Below are 14,605 nucleotides of genomic sequence, written 5' to 3' on the forward strand. Positions count from 1 at the left end.
TAAGGCGATAGGGACATCTGTTACGTTGTGACAGAGTTTCCCCTCTGCCAAACCTAAAATAAGGCCCTCCATTTTGTTCCTCAAGATTTTTTGTTGGTTAAATCCAGTTTCCAATTGCTGTGAGAAAGATCACTTCTCTTCTGAGATTTAAGTCTCCTTACCTTTTCTCATTGCCCATTGAGGTACTGGACGTGATACCTCTTCAGACTCAAGAGTGCTGGAAACCTGGTCACTGGGATGAATGACTGACATTATCTACATTGGTTGCGTTTACGAACAAAAAGCTTAAGAATAAAACATGAAACTTGCTTTAATGGGATGCACAATGAACCTGGTCAAAGAATGAGAACACAACACAATGCTTGTGAAGAAAGACAACACGTCAACCATGCACTACCTCATTACATAGTAGTTAGAAGCTTATTTCATGGACTAGCTTAAAAAAACTTCATATAAAAACATCCGAAAATCAGAACTGTTTATCAACGACACAATAGATAAAAAGAACAAAGTGAGCAATATGTATGCAACAGCTACCTGATGTCAGCAAAATTCATCCATGGCAATAATACATTCCAAATATTCAAATTTACAAAGCTCATGTAGATAAACACTATATAACATCTGAAGACAGCAATATCATTCTCTAAAAAAATAAAAAGTAGCTAAATTCATTTGAATTTTTATCAGATGTTCATAGTGGGAGGACCAATGTTTTCCTAAAAAGCCAAACTGCATAGAAAATGTGACTTACGATTGCGGGGTTAGTATCTGTCCACAAAATGTGATAAGCAACTTTATACTGTCAAACTCCTACGGTCAGACAAAATGGCTTAATCAATTACCTTCTTGATTTGATATACAAAGGACAACAAAATAATATAGGTGCAACATCCTCATCTATAACACTACATGATGTACAGTTGGGAGAATTAGTTGGGTTGGAGCTCCAGTTGATAGTGAACTTTCTAACCAGCAGCATGCCCAGCCTAAAGTGTGCAGGTTTGGCAAGGTGTAATCACATCCATGTATGGTTCTAGAATGCCATTTTTACTGCAGCATTGGTGCTTGCATTACCAGATGCAGGGCCACTCCAACAGTAAGCCACATCTTTATCATAGAAGTATGACTTAATGTGTTGAAACAAGGAATTGGATGTATTTGCTCTGAGTTCAACATTCCTGCTAGGGCAGCTCTCTATTGATAAAGCTCAGGAGTGGCCCACAGATTGCCCCAGTATAGTAAGGGTTTAAAAATGGCTATATCGCCAACTCATTTCAAGCCTGATTCAAAACAGAAAGGGATCGAAGGGGTGCTTTGAGGCAGGCTAAACAAGGATCTGACAAAACTATTTTCCTTTGTGATCAACCCATTCTCCAGAGTTTGGCTCCATACAAAGCTGCTGTTTTTGCTTTTGAATGGTAGATATTTATAGCTGGAGAAGCAGATTTAGGGGTAGTCGCTTTCTATCATTGAATAATCGCTGAAGCCCTATGAAGCATGGTCAGTTCACTCCTTAGTATTTGTGGTCTCCAAGAGTTGTGTTTACCTGTGTTTCCACCCAGTTTGTCGAAGTTGTCAACAGGTTGCAAAGGCTGGCCCTTCAAAAGGAATTTACCAATGAAGGACCTGTGAGGGCTAATCATCTTGACCTTGGTTTTAGATGTGTTCACCTCTAGGCCACAGACATCACAAAACTTAACACATTTATTGAGCAAAATGTTCAACCCAGCTGGAGTGCAAGATACTAGAAGAGGATCTGTAGCAATAGCAATTCTGGAACATGGACACCAAGTTTAGAGGAGTCATGGATGCAGTTACTTAAGCTGGTTTTATGACATTTTTTATATGAAGGGAAAACAGATGCACCCCACGCTTAATGAGTATGCGCTCTGTGAGCTCACCTCGTGCCTCCATCACACTTGGGCAAAGTTTCCCTCATGAAGTGTCATCAAAATCCCCCGAAAATTGGGGTTTACTCCCATAGTTGCAAGGGAGGACCAATGATGTTGCCTGGGCACAAGATCGAATCCTGCCCTTAAATCTACAAACGCCACATGCAAGTGACCTTTAGTGAGGTTCAGAAATTTCCATAGAATTAGATTGAAGCAGAAAATCTGGTCAATCGCGCTCACCTCAGAATGAAACCCTACCTGCTGGCTGGATAGAATCAGGGAGCCTGTGATCCATTCCAACATTTTATCTAGAACCTGACAAAAAACACTTTCTCTAACTTGCCAATTAGGCTGATGGACCGGTAGTTACTGGTGAAAAACGTGTCCCCCTTTTAAAATAATGGTGTGATCTCAGCACCTTGCGCAAGTCTGGAATTATTTCCCCTACCATATTCTTATTTGACAAGGTAATAATATAAGGTCCCCACACAGCAGACTATGAGCAGTATAAGTCTCCAGAAATAATAGCTGGGTCAGTGGTTTTCCCTGGTTGGAGAGTCACTAGCCCTAAGTGTGTCCACCAAGGTAAATTGAATTGAGCCATTGGCCAATTGGCAATAATGCAGTAAGCCATGGGTGAAATCAGTGTTAGAGTTGCCTTCTGTAACCACTGTTACTGGACCAACTTCTGATCTACTTGGACCATACATTTCTGTAAAATGGTCCACCCACTGCTGTGTTTGAACACAAATCTCCAATGGACTAATGTTGGTTCTACTACCATGTGTTAATATATGCCAAAAGGCTGTAGTATCCTTCTGCTTTGAGGCTTCAACTAGGGCATTTCAGTTGGAATCAATCCAGCCCTGAATGGAGGTGGCCACTGTAAATTTAAATTGTGAACACGCTACCCTGACAGCCTCTCGGTCTTATGATTTAACAGCTAGAATTCATGCATTTTTTATTTTTTGGCATTCAGCAGAGAACCAGGGAAAGGATGATGAACCACCGAATGTATGGAGGGATCATCCTTTGTACAAAGGCCTTGCAGGGCACTAAACAAGAGATTATGAAGATCTAATATAGGGATCAATGAAACCGGACCATTCGCAAAGGGCCAAGAGCTTTAATAAACCCAATATAGATTTGCTATAGTAAATTTGGATTAGTTTGTAAGTTGCACCATTTCTCAATCTTCCTGTTGTTCCTGTGAGACAGACCCACCTCTGACCGATAATATTCATTAGTTTTATTTGAAAGAAGGGAACCCTCAATCTTAGCTTTAAGGCATTGTGATTGCTGTCAGGCTTGGAATCTATTACAAAGTCCAGAGCCAAGTGCCATGGATCATTATCCAGTTAAATATAATCAATAAGGCTCTGACAGTTCCCATTGGAAAAAGTAAAGGCCCTGTATATGTATGAAGTGAATCTCCTATTACTGGCCAGCAAATAATACAATAAAGTAAGGGACAATAATTCCATGGCAAAGGTGGCCCAGAGGCATTTTGGGCCCGATGTAGGTAGGGCGTTACCGATCGGTAACGGCCGAAAATACCGATTTTTGGCCCTTACCGATCGGTAAACAGCCATCGAAATGTAGGGAACCAAAAACAGAAAGAATCGGATAGAAAACCGAATCGGAATGAGTACCGAATGGGAAAGAATCCGATACGTACATACCGAAAATCGGATATGTAACGAATCGGAAAAACACCGAATCGGATGCAAAGACCAAATCGGTCCAATTACTGATTCGTTAGTGACACCGAATCGGGAAATCACCGATTCGGTCCAATTACCGATTCGTTAGTGACACCGAATCGGGAAATCACCGATTCGGTCCAATTACCGATTCGTTAGAGACACCGATTCGGAAAATCACCGAATCGGTCCAATTACCGATTCGTAAGTGACACCGATTCGGAAAATCACCGATTCGGTCCAATTACCGATTCGGTACAAATATCGAATCGGACATGATCCGAATCGGAAAACATGCCGATTCGTATGATTCTCCGATCGGGAAATTCCCCGATTCCGACAGTTGGGGAGATGTAGGGAGGCACAGAAACACCGAAATCGGCTCAAAATCGGTAGAATTCACTCGGTATTTACCATGGATTGCAATCAGGTGGTAACCAACTCCAACCCATATAAACAGTCCCAAAATGCATTGCAACTTGCAGGATGGCAGCTTTCTATGTCATTGCGAGGCGGCTACGGCTACAGCAGGAAGGACAGAGGGAATGGCTAAGAAATGAACAGGTCTACAGACAGAGGGTAACCCTGTTCATGCTCACTGAGGCTGAGATCCTACAGAGATACAGGCTGGACTCTGACACCATACTCGAGCTCATCAGGGACCTTAAGCCATTCTTGGACCACCACACCCCAAGGGCACACGCCATCCCAGCGCACGTCCAGGTGCTATGCAGCCTACACCTGCTTGCGTCTGGCAGCTATCAAAGTGGAGTAGCAGCAGCAGGAGGGGTGAGCCAGAGCAGCCTGTCAAGGTTCTTCCACATATTCCTTGACGCCATGATAGACAGGATGGACCAATACATCTCTTTCCCTGCAACCCACGCAGAACTGCTACAAACTAAAGCTGACTTCTACCAGATGGCACAATTTCCCCAAATCATCGGTTGCATAGATGGCACACACATTCCGATTTGCCCACCAGCGGACACCGAATACATATACCGCAATCGGAAATCTACACACACCATCAACATGCAGGTGATCTGCAATGCCAAGTGCACCATCACAGACCTGGTAGCAAAATTTCCAGGGAGTACCCATGACTCCTATATATTCCAACAGAGCGGCATATATGCACGGCTGATGGCTGGCGAATTTGGAGAAGGATACCTCCTAGGTGAGACACATCATCAGACCCCCATAACACATAGTAGGTAGGTGGAATACATGTATGCATGTGTCTAATGTGACCCCTTTCTCTTCCAGGCGACAGTGCATATGCCCTCCGCTCATTCATACTCACCCCCTACCTCAACCCCTCCACACCCAGCCAAAGGAAGTATAACCGGGCCCACATACGCACAAGGAATGTTGTCGAACGGACCTTTGGCATCTTGAAAAGTAGATTCAGATGCCTGCACAAGAGTGGAGGTGCAAGGCAGTATACCCCCATCACCTGCTGCAAGATCATAGCTGTATGTGCAATGTTACACAACCTTGCGGTCAAGAAGGGCACTGAGGTGGAGTTGTCTGACTACGAGGACTATGACGACGACGAAGCTGTGCCACTGACACAGCCAGCTGGGGTGTGTACGCCAAGTGATGGCAGATACAGACGTGAGGAGATCACTGAGAACTATTTCTGACTGAGTACAGATGCAAAGACAGCTAAATGTTGCTTGCAAAAAATCAAATTTTAATAGTGATGCACCACAGTTACAGCACTGATGTGCATCAAAAAATGGAGTATGTAAAATCAAATAAAGTCCAGGGTACTGGTTTGCTCATCCCCCCTTGCCAGGCTATTTTTTGGCCCGCTTGCCAGACCCACTGGGGTGTCCCTCGGCCCCCTCCGAATGCCCAGCAGCATCAGCGGATCGCCTGGTGCTCCTCCGTGGTTCAGATGCAGCGCTGGCCGGGCTGCTGCGGCTGCTGCTGTCTCCAGCATCACCCAGGTCCAGGGCAGGATTGGAGGCGGTGTTTGATATTATCATGGCCTCCATGGCCGTGGTGATCCTGGCCATCCCCCTAGTGAGCTCAGCCGTATGCTGACTGAGCACAGATTCTTGGTTGGAGCTGCGATGGCACAGTTGTGCGGTCGCCGCTGCAAGGCGGGCCATGGCCCGGTTCAGCACCCGGGCATCCCTCCTGCGTGCAACCTCATGCTCCTCCTGTCTGGCAGATGAGTGGGTGATGGCAGTGGTCAGCCTGCCTAACCCTGCTGCCACCTCCTTGTTGCTGTCCACAACAGCCTGGAAACCCTTCACCAACTCCCCCATCTGCATGTTGTGCTGCAGGAGCTGGCGTTGGCAGGCCATGGTGGATCTGGCCTGTTGGCGCTGGATTTTAACCATCTGTCCCTCCAGGCCCAGGAACACACTGCCCTCCCGTGCTGGTGCAGCAGTGGTGGTGGTGGCACGGCGTCGGGCACTGCTGCTTCCGGCCTGCTGAGTGGGCTGGGGTGCCACTGGTGGGGGTGTGGTACTGGCCGGTCCCGGAGCCCCTGCTCCCAGGACAGGTTGGACAGGTGGCAAGGCCACGGTTGTGGCAGGAGCTGGTGTAGGCGGAATGGTCTGCCTTGTAGGGGAGTTTTGTGGTGAGAATTGCAAGGGGGGTCTGCTGGGCAGTACTGGTGAGTGCACTGCTTGGAAGTCAATGACCAGGACTCCCTCCATTCCTAGCCCTGGGGTGTCTCCTTCCTCATCCTCCTCCTCCTCCTCCTCCTCCTCCTGGCCAGCCTGGCTGGTGCTCGGCCCTGCGACTGCAGTGTTGGACGTTGCTGCTCCCTCTGCTGTCGCAGTTGTTCCGCCTGATGGGGCCCCTAGGTACAAAGAAGCATTTGTAAACTGAGTGCCGATGTATTACAGTCAGTACAATTATGGCATTCCACATGTCCTTGCATCTCCTTACACCGTGTCACACTGTTTCCTGTCTTGTGATTCTGCACTGACATATTTGGCTAACTTCTGCTGACTACATGTACCATGATGCTTGTCTCTTGTATGTTGGTGACAGTACAGTGCTGGGGTTTGCCTATGCATTGTGTCTAATGGGGAGGTGTCTGGTAGGGTGTGTCATGATGCGCATGCTTCTTACCTGTAGCTGTGGCTCTCGCAGAGCTGCCCAGGGTCCCGATTCCTACGATACTCTCCCTCTCGATGGTGCTGGAGACAATTTCCTCCAGCTCGGTGAGGGGTGGCGCCGGGTTGTTGCCTCCTCCAGTGAGTCCAGCCTGCCTTTGAATGTCAGCCAGCTTCCTCTTCGTGAGGCTGCGGATGTCGTAAAACCTTTTTTTCAGTTCCTCTATGGACCTGGGGGTGACACCCGCAGCATTCACCTTCTGGGCGATGTCGGCCCAGATTCTCCTCTTGGTGCTGTCTGGCACGTTGAGGGACAGCTTGCCAAACAGCTGGCGGTGCACCCTCACCACCTCCTCAACCAGCACCTGAAGTTCGGTGGTGGTGAACTTGGGCTTCCTCTTCTGGGAGGACTTCTGGCTTCCTGACTGATCTGCCATTTTCTCCTGTTCAGTTTGCAACCTCCTTCTCCCACTGCTGCTAACTGTGTGTGTTGGGCTCAGGCAGGCTTTCCAGAAACTTCCAGAAAGTTCTTAATTAGCTGCACCTGCCAGGGTTGCCACTCCCTGTTTGGGTGGGGGAGGGGGAGCCACCTCATTGGCTGAATCGCCTATTGCCGATTCGGCTTTTACCGATTCGGTAATATCCGAATCGGTAAAATCCGATTCGGTATTATCCGATTCGGTAAAGGCCAAATCGGTTCATTCAATGCATTCCTATGGGCTTTTTCGCCATGGGTCTATGATTGCCGAATCGGATTTTACCGATTCGGCTTTTACCGATTCGGTATTCGCCGATTCGGGAATATCCGATTCGGTGGTAGCCGATTCGGTGATTTCCGATTCGTTGTTGGCCGATTCGGTACTTTCCGATTCGGACCGAGCAGAATCGGAACGTACCGAATCTCATTACCGATGCCGACCGAATCGGTATTCATTCGGTTTTTTTTCCCTACATATCGTTTTCCGATTTCACAATACCGATTCGGCCCGCCTCGGTATTTTGAAATCGGAAAATCGCGTTTACCTACATCGGGCCCCTAGTCTCTGAATCAAGCTTTTGAATGCCCCAGACTTCATCTTCTACTCCCAGGATGAAAGAGATGCCATCTAATGGCTCAAATGTAGTATTGAAATCTCCTGAAATCAGAAGAGGAGATTTTTCTACCCTACTTTCAAGTAGGTATGTGAGAAGTTTTAGCATTGGTGATTCTACATTTCTGTTAGTGGAACGATCATGCACATATACGATTGCCCCGTGGCTGTTACGGCCTTTAAGCTGCAATTGCAGGATATCTAAACTGTCAATTGTCAACGTTTTAATTGCTAGGTTCAAATAATTTCTGACCCAATTGACAGCCCCCTGTAAGGACAACGAGCTCTGGTTTGACTAGCCTCAATACTAAAATTGGAGAACCCTGTACTAAACATAGGTTCCAAGACCCATGTTTCCTGCATAAATATGATGTTGAATCGATCGGTAAAAGTTCCCCATTCAGGTAGCGTAATTTTCCTTCATGTGGAATGCTACATTCCAAGATAACAATTGGATAGGGTAGGGGCCCCTTTTCCAAGGGATGAAAGATCAGAAGAGGGAAATAATCGATGAGCCAGATGTCCCGGCATACCATTTTCTTGAAAGTCGCCCATGAATAGGGCAGGCAAGGGGGAAGTATTAGCAACACTATATGACAGTAGAGTTTTTCCTTTGCAAATTTATGAGACATCATGAGGCTTTTAACATTAGATGTCCCTTTATAAAATTGAGTAATTTTAGGCTTAGTCTTAGAGGGTCATACAGGAAGCTTTTTCCTGCCATTATTAAGCATGTTCTCTACTACTACAATAAGGATGTCAAACCTTGTAGCAAACATAAGCGTTTTAGAATGTTGAAAGAATAACAGTGTAGAAATAGATCCAATCAGAGACAAGATGGTAGCGTCCTGAGGAAGACACTTCTTATGTGTTGAAACGCGTAGACGAAAACCATCTCCCCTTCAGATCATTGGGAACATCTGCATACATAATAATTTACATTCACTGATTCTCTAATGAAAGAATTTTTTATTGTTATTCTTCTCCAATTGGAAAAAATGGCAACCATCAATTTTACTTTGTGTATATTCTGCAGGACTTACACTATCTCCAAATAGTTCAGACATGCTGGTAGATTTAAAAGGCTAAAGAATCAAACATTTATTGGACCCAAGAAAGTTGAATGGGCACGATTCAAAATGATTAATTTCAGTGTGTAATTTATGCTTTGCAACAAGGTGGTATTTGGACTCTAGCGCACAAAGATAGGTATTGATATTCAAGATTCATATTATTATTATATTATCTGCCGGCAGAACTGGCCTTACCTAAGGATTGTAAGGGATCACCATTTATTGCCAATATATAGTTTGGAACCACTGGCGCATGCCAAATCCCAAATGGTATTATTAGCACATTTGTCCCATCGATACAGTAATGTTTTTCTTCATTGTGACAGTTGGTTAATGAAGGCTTCTACACCGCAGTCTAATAGGTTATTCGGACCATAGCCCATTTAGTCACAATGACGTGCCCAAAGGAAGGTCAAATCTGCAACAACAAAAAAGTGAGAATCTGGGGTAAGGCAGAATCTACCAAATAAACCTGCAAATCTGCTGAAATAATGAGGAAATGTGGTTACCGTCCTCCAAGTGTTGTGATACCAAAGTCTCTCAAGTCTTGCACTTCGCACTAGCCCCCAAAAAGCATGTGCTTGCCACATTTAGTCATATTAATGGCAGATAGCAAAGCGAAACCTGCCTCTCTGATGTCAGAAAGAGCCTCTGTTTGGGGATGAAGTTACTCAGGCTGAGTGGCATTCCTGAAACGACGCATTATGCTGGTACCCAAATCTTGGTCGAGCCTGCAGGCCAGCTAAGCTGCAATTACAGAAAAGTCTTGCCAGAGTTATTTCTGGCAAGGCTGCTCGCCTATGTTGATGCTAATATCTGCCCAAGCTCCTCGACTCAAGTCATTTTCCTCACGTTCTTGTGCTTCTGCAGTTCATATTTCTTAGCAGAAAATGGAGATTGCTTAATGTCAGCAAATGTTGGAAATCATCTGAAGATTTCTACCATTGACTATGGAATTTTCTGTTCCATTAAGTTCCATGCAGAGAGAGAAATGCCGAAGAAATTGAAGCATAGGAAGATGAAGAATAGCTATAACCTGACCCTCAGTGTTGAAAACGTATACATGAGCACCTGTAAATGATTTACTCTCTGAGTTGAGGAGGACTTTCAGGAGGTAAGCAGAGCACTATGGAAAGGATGTAGCAAGTAAGTGGTAACTCACAACAGACTGCACATCAGATTAAATCACTCAAGTAAGACGTGGCAACAACAAAACAGCTACAACTATTCTTTGGCTCATGCTCTGTATGTGCACTATTATCCCCAATTGTACTTGGGACCCTTCATTGGGAAGCGTGGTGGCACTACAGTGGGACCTGAAGATTAAGGAAAAAGTAGAGAAATGCAAGCAAAGAACGGATTTGAGGCATCCTCAAAATTAGCATATTTGTGGCCTGGCAATGTCAGCGCCCACTTACTTGTGGAAGTGAAAAGTACGGTAAATTGGAAATGGACAAGGATCCAAAATTTCCCGAATTAAAAGTGATATGATTTCCGAACATATGACCTATTACTATCTTAGGGCAATATTATCTGGATTACTGTAACATATTAGTTCCTCCAATTACATGGATTTAAACACATCTTTTCTTTACCAGTGCAACTAGACGAATAGGCATGGCTATTCATGTGAACCTTCAACAAGAAACTGATGCCCAAAAGGTCTCACAGTGTCTCCATGCACAGGTATGCCTGGCCTTGTTTTTCAGACAGCAAGCAAGAAACTCCAACCTTAAACAGGAAAACACACTAATCCTTTTGTAGCTTTGGTTTGAACCAATACAAAGCTAGTACAGTCTCAGCAATGTTGTTTAATGCTATTTTTAGCAGCACACATCAGACTGCATGCACAAATCCTTCTATCCAATATCTCCAATGATGGGCATAACATTGATCCCTTTTATTCAGTTCATAGGCCGGCAGGCTCTGTCAGTTGTGTAATTGAGCTGTTCAAAGAGTTTTAAAGGTTACATGGAAATCTAGGCTGCCTCTTATGAATTAGATCTTATTCCAAGTTTCACAGACAGTGTGGAAATGCATTGGTATCACACGGCAAATAGGGTTGAAAGGTCATATTTAAATGTTGGAAGAGCAGTAGAGGCCCATCAGCGGTTCTCCTCAAAATGAGCCCATGATCCCCAATTGTTTGTCCCGGGAGACAAAGCTTTTCTAGAAACGTTGACCTTTTCTGACTCCCAGCCTGCAAACAACTATGATACACATTTAACACGGTTGAATAGAGTAGCCTTTCAATCGGGAACATCAAACACACAGTGCTCCCTAGTTAAGTTAAGTAGCATCCGCGTCAATCTTTTCAAGTTTAAGACCACTTTCCCGGTCTCAGATCCTTCTTCGTCACCCTCAGAGGAAAGCTATTTACGTTCTGGCAACAGTGTTGTTGTGTTCTACATGAGGCGAGTCCTTTGTCAAACGCCCTTTGGCAGAGTGTAACTCAGCTTTCTGGCTCTCCTGCCCAGTATTCCATCTTGAGTCTGAAGAAGCATGTGATAGCAGATACCTTAGGGCACTATCGTGCTCCACACCGAAAGGGAAAGACATCACAAAGTAATATAAACTGTTTTCCAGATCTGTGCTTTTCTCACATAGACCTCTTTGACACAATGGGCAGTTTATTGTACCCAGCCCGTTTTCAACATGAAGATGGCAACATTTTAGTCTTATCAGGGTATTTCTTGCATGAATCTTTTTTTAATCCCTTGAATAACACCAGAACCTTGAGAAATCCAAGAGGCTAGCCACTCAGAAATGATTCCAACTACTCCATTCTGCTGTTTCTATAGTTGATTCACCGACCTACTTCTATCACGCTGTCATTTATTTGCTGCTTCCACAGGTTCTCGAACTCTCAGCTCAGTGGAGAGGCTGGCCTGTCAAACCAATGAGCCCTTGCTTGTCCTGGACACTGAAGAACAATTGTATACAAATCTGCACACATATGCTAACAATAGTGTCGGTGTGTTGTATCCATGAATGCACATCCCTTCTCGAAGTTCTAAGCTCCATTTATTCCCACTGGGGAACTGCACTGATGGAGCTGATTCCACAAAAGAAAACATAATATTGCTAAGGCAGTAATTTTGTAAGCATAAGCAACTGAAGCTTGTGAATATGTGTCTCCCTCAATCTCAGGGTTCCACGCCTGTAACCGGACAGGTTCCCACTCTTTAGTTCTCACTCTAGGGTCTGTCGAGGGGATAAGTACCGACCTCCTATTCATGGATGCTCTTTTGTGTTTGTAGACCTCTGCTTAACTTTGCTCTTCCGGGCAAATCGGCGTGGTCTGCCATGAAAATCCAGTTTATAGGCTGCCACATTGGCTTTTTAACATTACACAAACAAAGTTTTTGGACTTCCAGTTAATATTAAGATGCTACCAAAGTTTGTAACATGAGAAGTGTCAGAGGGTCTCCTTTTGACGCTGACAAATTAGCATCTGAATTCGTTAAGACCCCGAAGATGAGTGGTACAATCATTCAAGCCGTTATGAGCTGAGTTAGAGCAGCACATTTCAACCACGTGCGGGAAAAGGGTGTAGTTATTTCCTCGTGAAATACAGGTATTTCTCGAAAGAACTACGGAAAAATACACAAATCTAGACTTTCAACATAATCTTTTTTTATCAACATGTTCCCATTTTCAGCATCTGTACTTGAGAACAATGATATCATATTTCTTCAGGGGCGGCTTTAGGCATGTGCACGCTGTGCACCTGCACAGGGCCACCAAACCCCATGGGCCACCACGCCAATATAAATCCTTAATACAATAATCCTCTGAGGATGGATACATATTTGTGTGGCACCCCTGGCAGGGATTTGGGGCCTCCGGCGCTATACCACTTCCAAACACCCTGACCCCCCCCCCCCTTCTTCACTGGCCTCTGTGCTCCGCCCTGCCTGGACCCCCTCTTCTGGGGCCCCCTACCTACGCTCCGTGCCCAGGGCCGCCATGAGCCTAGATCCGCCCCTGATTTCTTCTTGTGTTCAATCACTGCCCTTTCAGCTGCGAGGCAATGTTTTTTTGACGTATGAACTCCTTTGAAAGGCTTGCTAGTGACCTTGTTGCCAAACTTGCCAGAGTGTTCGCCAGAAGAACCTTTACTCGATTCAGAATAGTATTACTAGCCATAAAAAGCTACGCAGCTGTACACTCGTATTCAAGATGCCTGCAAGTCACCATGTCCGATGAATAACTAGTCAACTGGGGAAAACTATCTGATGGGTGGGTGTGGGAAAAACAGGAATGTACTCAAGCTACAGTAATTGGGAACATGACAAGACTACACTCATGGTGTCGCAAGACACCTATACTTTTTGATTGCTTGTCTGAGCCCAGTTTAATGTGAAACGTTGGCTTGCATCTCATACGATTCGTCAGGCATGCATGACATCCTCTATTTGATTTTGATGTTAAAAATCACATGCAAATAATGAATTCTTCTGAAATCCTGCTTCCTGTCTCTATATTAACATACTGACAAAGGCACTACATGTGCCTACAGATGTGGGTATACACAATGGGGGTTTAAGTATGAAAAGATGAACATGTAATGTACAGAATGCTATCTAGATGTAAATCGAGTCCTTATCTTCAAACAAAGAGTGCAGATGCATGCTTCCCTGTTTGTATGAAACATGGGCAAATTATGTCACCCTTTAACATACAAAATTAACATGTATAATTTAACCTTGGGCATAGTTCGCTGTAGTAGCACTACGCGTAGCTACGCGAAGTGCACTTTGCACTACGGGAGCTTCGTGTAGCACTACGCGAACTGTGAAGTGTGGTAGGAAATGCTGTTCGCAATGATTGCACAGTGCAGTATGCTTGTTCGCACTGTGCAATCATTGCAAACAGCATCTTGCACAGTGCAAGCAGTCGTTTTCTGCCGCTCAAGTAGATATGTACTCGAGCGGGAGTTTTCTCAACGTGGACTGGTAGTTTCTCATCCCGAGCGGTCGCGAGCTTACACAACCACTCGCAATGATAATCTTGATCTCCCTGCTTTGAGAATCTCGCCAGAAGGTTTCTTTTCCACGCTTGCTATCGGCAACTTGATGTTGCTGATCGCGAACGAGGAAAAAGTCACGCCAGGATGTCATTTTGCTCGCTCGCGGTCGCCAATTTGATGTTGAGGACCCCGAGCAGGCAAAAAATGCCCGCTACGCATTTTTGCACTGTGCTATGTGCAATTCGCGTAGATCCTAATTGCACAAACTACGCAATCACACGTGCGGGAAAAGGGTGTAGTTATTTCCTCATGAAATACAGGTATTTCTCGAAAGAACTACGGAAAAATACGCAAATCTAGACTTTCATCATACTCTTTTTTTTATCATCATGTTCCCATTTTTAGCATCTGTACTTGAGAACAATGATATCATATTTCTTCCTGAGTTCACTGCCCTGTCAGCTGCGAGGCAATATTTTTTTGACGTATAAACTCCTTTGAAATGCTTGCGAGTTACCTTGTTGCCAAACTTGCCAGAGTACTCACCAGAAGAACCTTTACTCGATTCAGAATACTATTTCTAGCCACAAAAACTACGCAAGCTGTACACTCGTATACAAGATGCCTGTAAGTCACCATGTCCGATTGGTAACTAGTCAACTGGGGAAAACTATCTGGTGGGTCGGTGTGGCAAAAACAGGAACGTCCTCAAGCTACGGTAATTGGGAACATCACAAGACTACACTCATCATGTCGCAAGACACCCATACTTTTTGATTGCTTGTCTGAGC

This window comes from Lissotriton vulgaris, chromosome 5, assembly GCF_964263255.1.
Source record: "Lissotriton vulgaris chromosome 5, aLisVul1.2, whole genome shotgun sequence".
NCBI lineage: Eukaryota > Metazoa > Chordata > Amphibia > Caudata > Salamandridae > Lissotriton > Lissotriton vulgaris.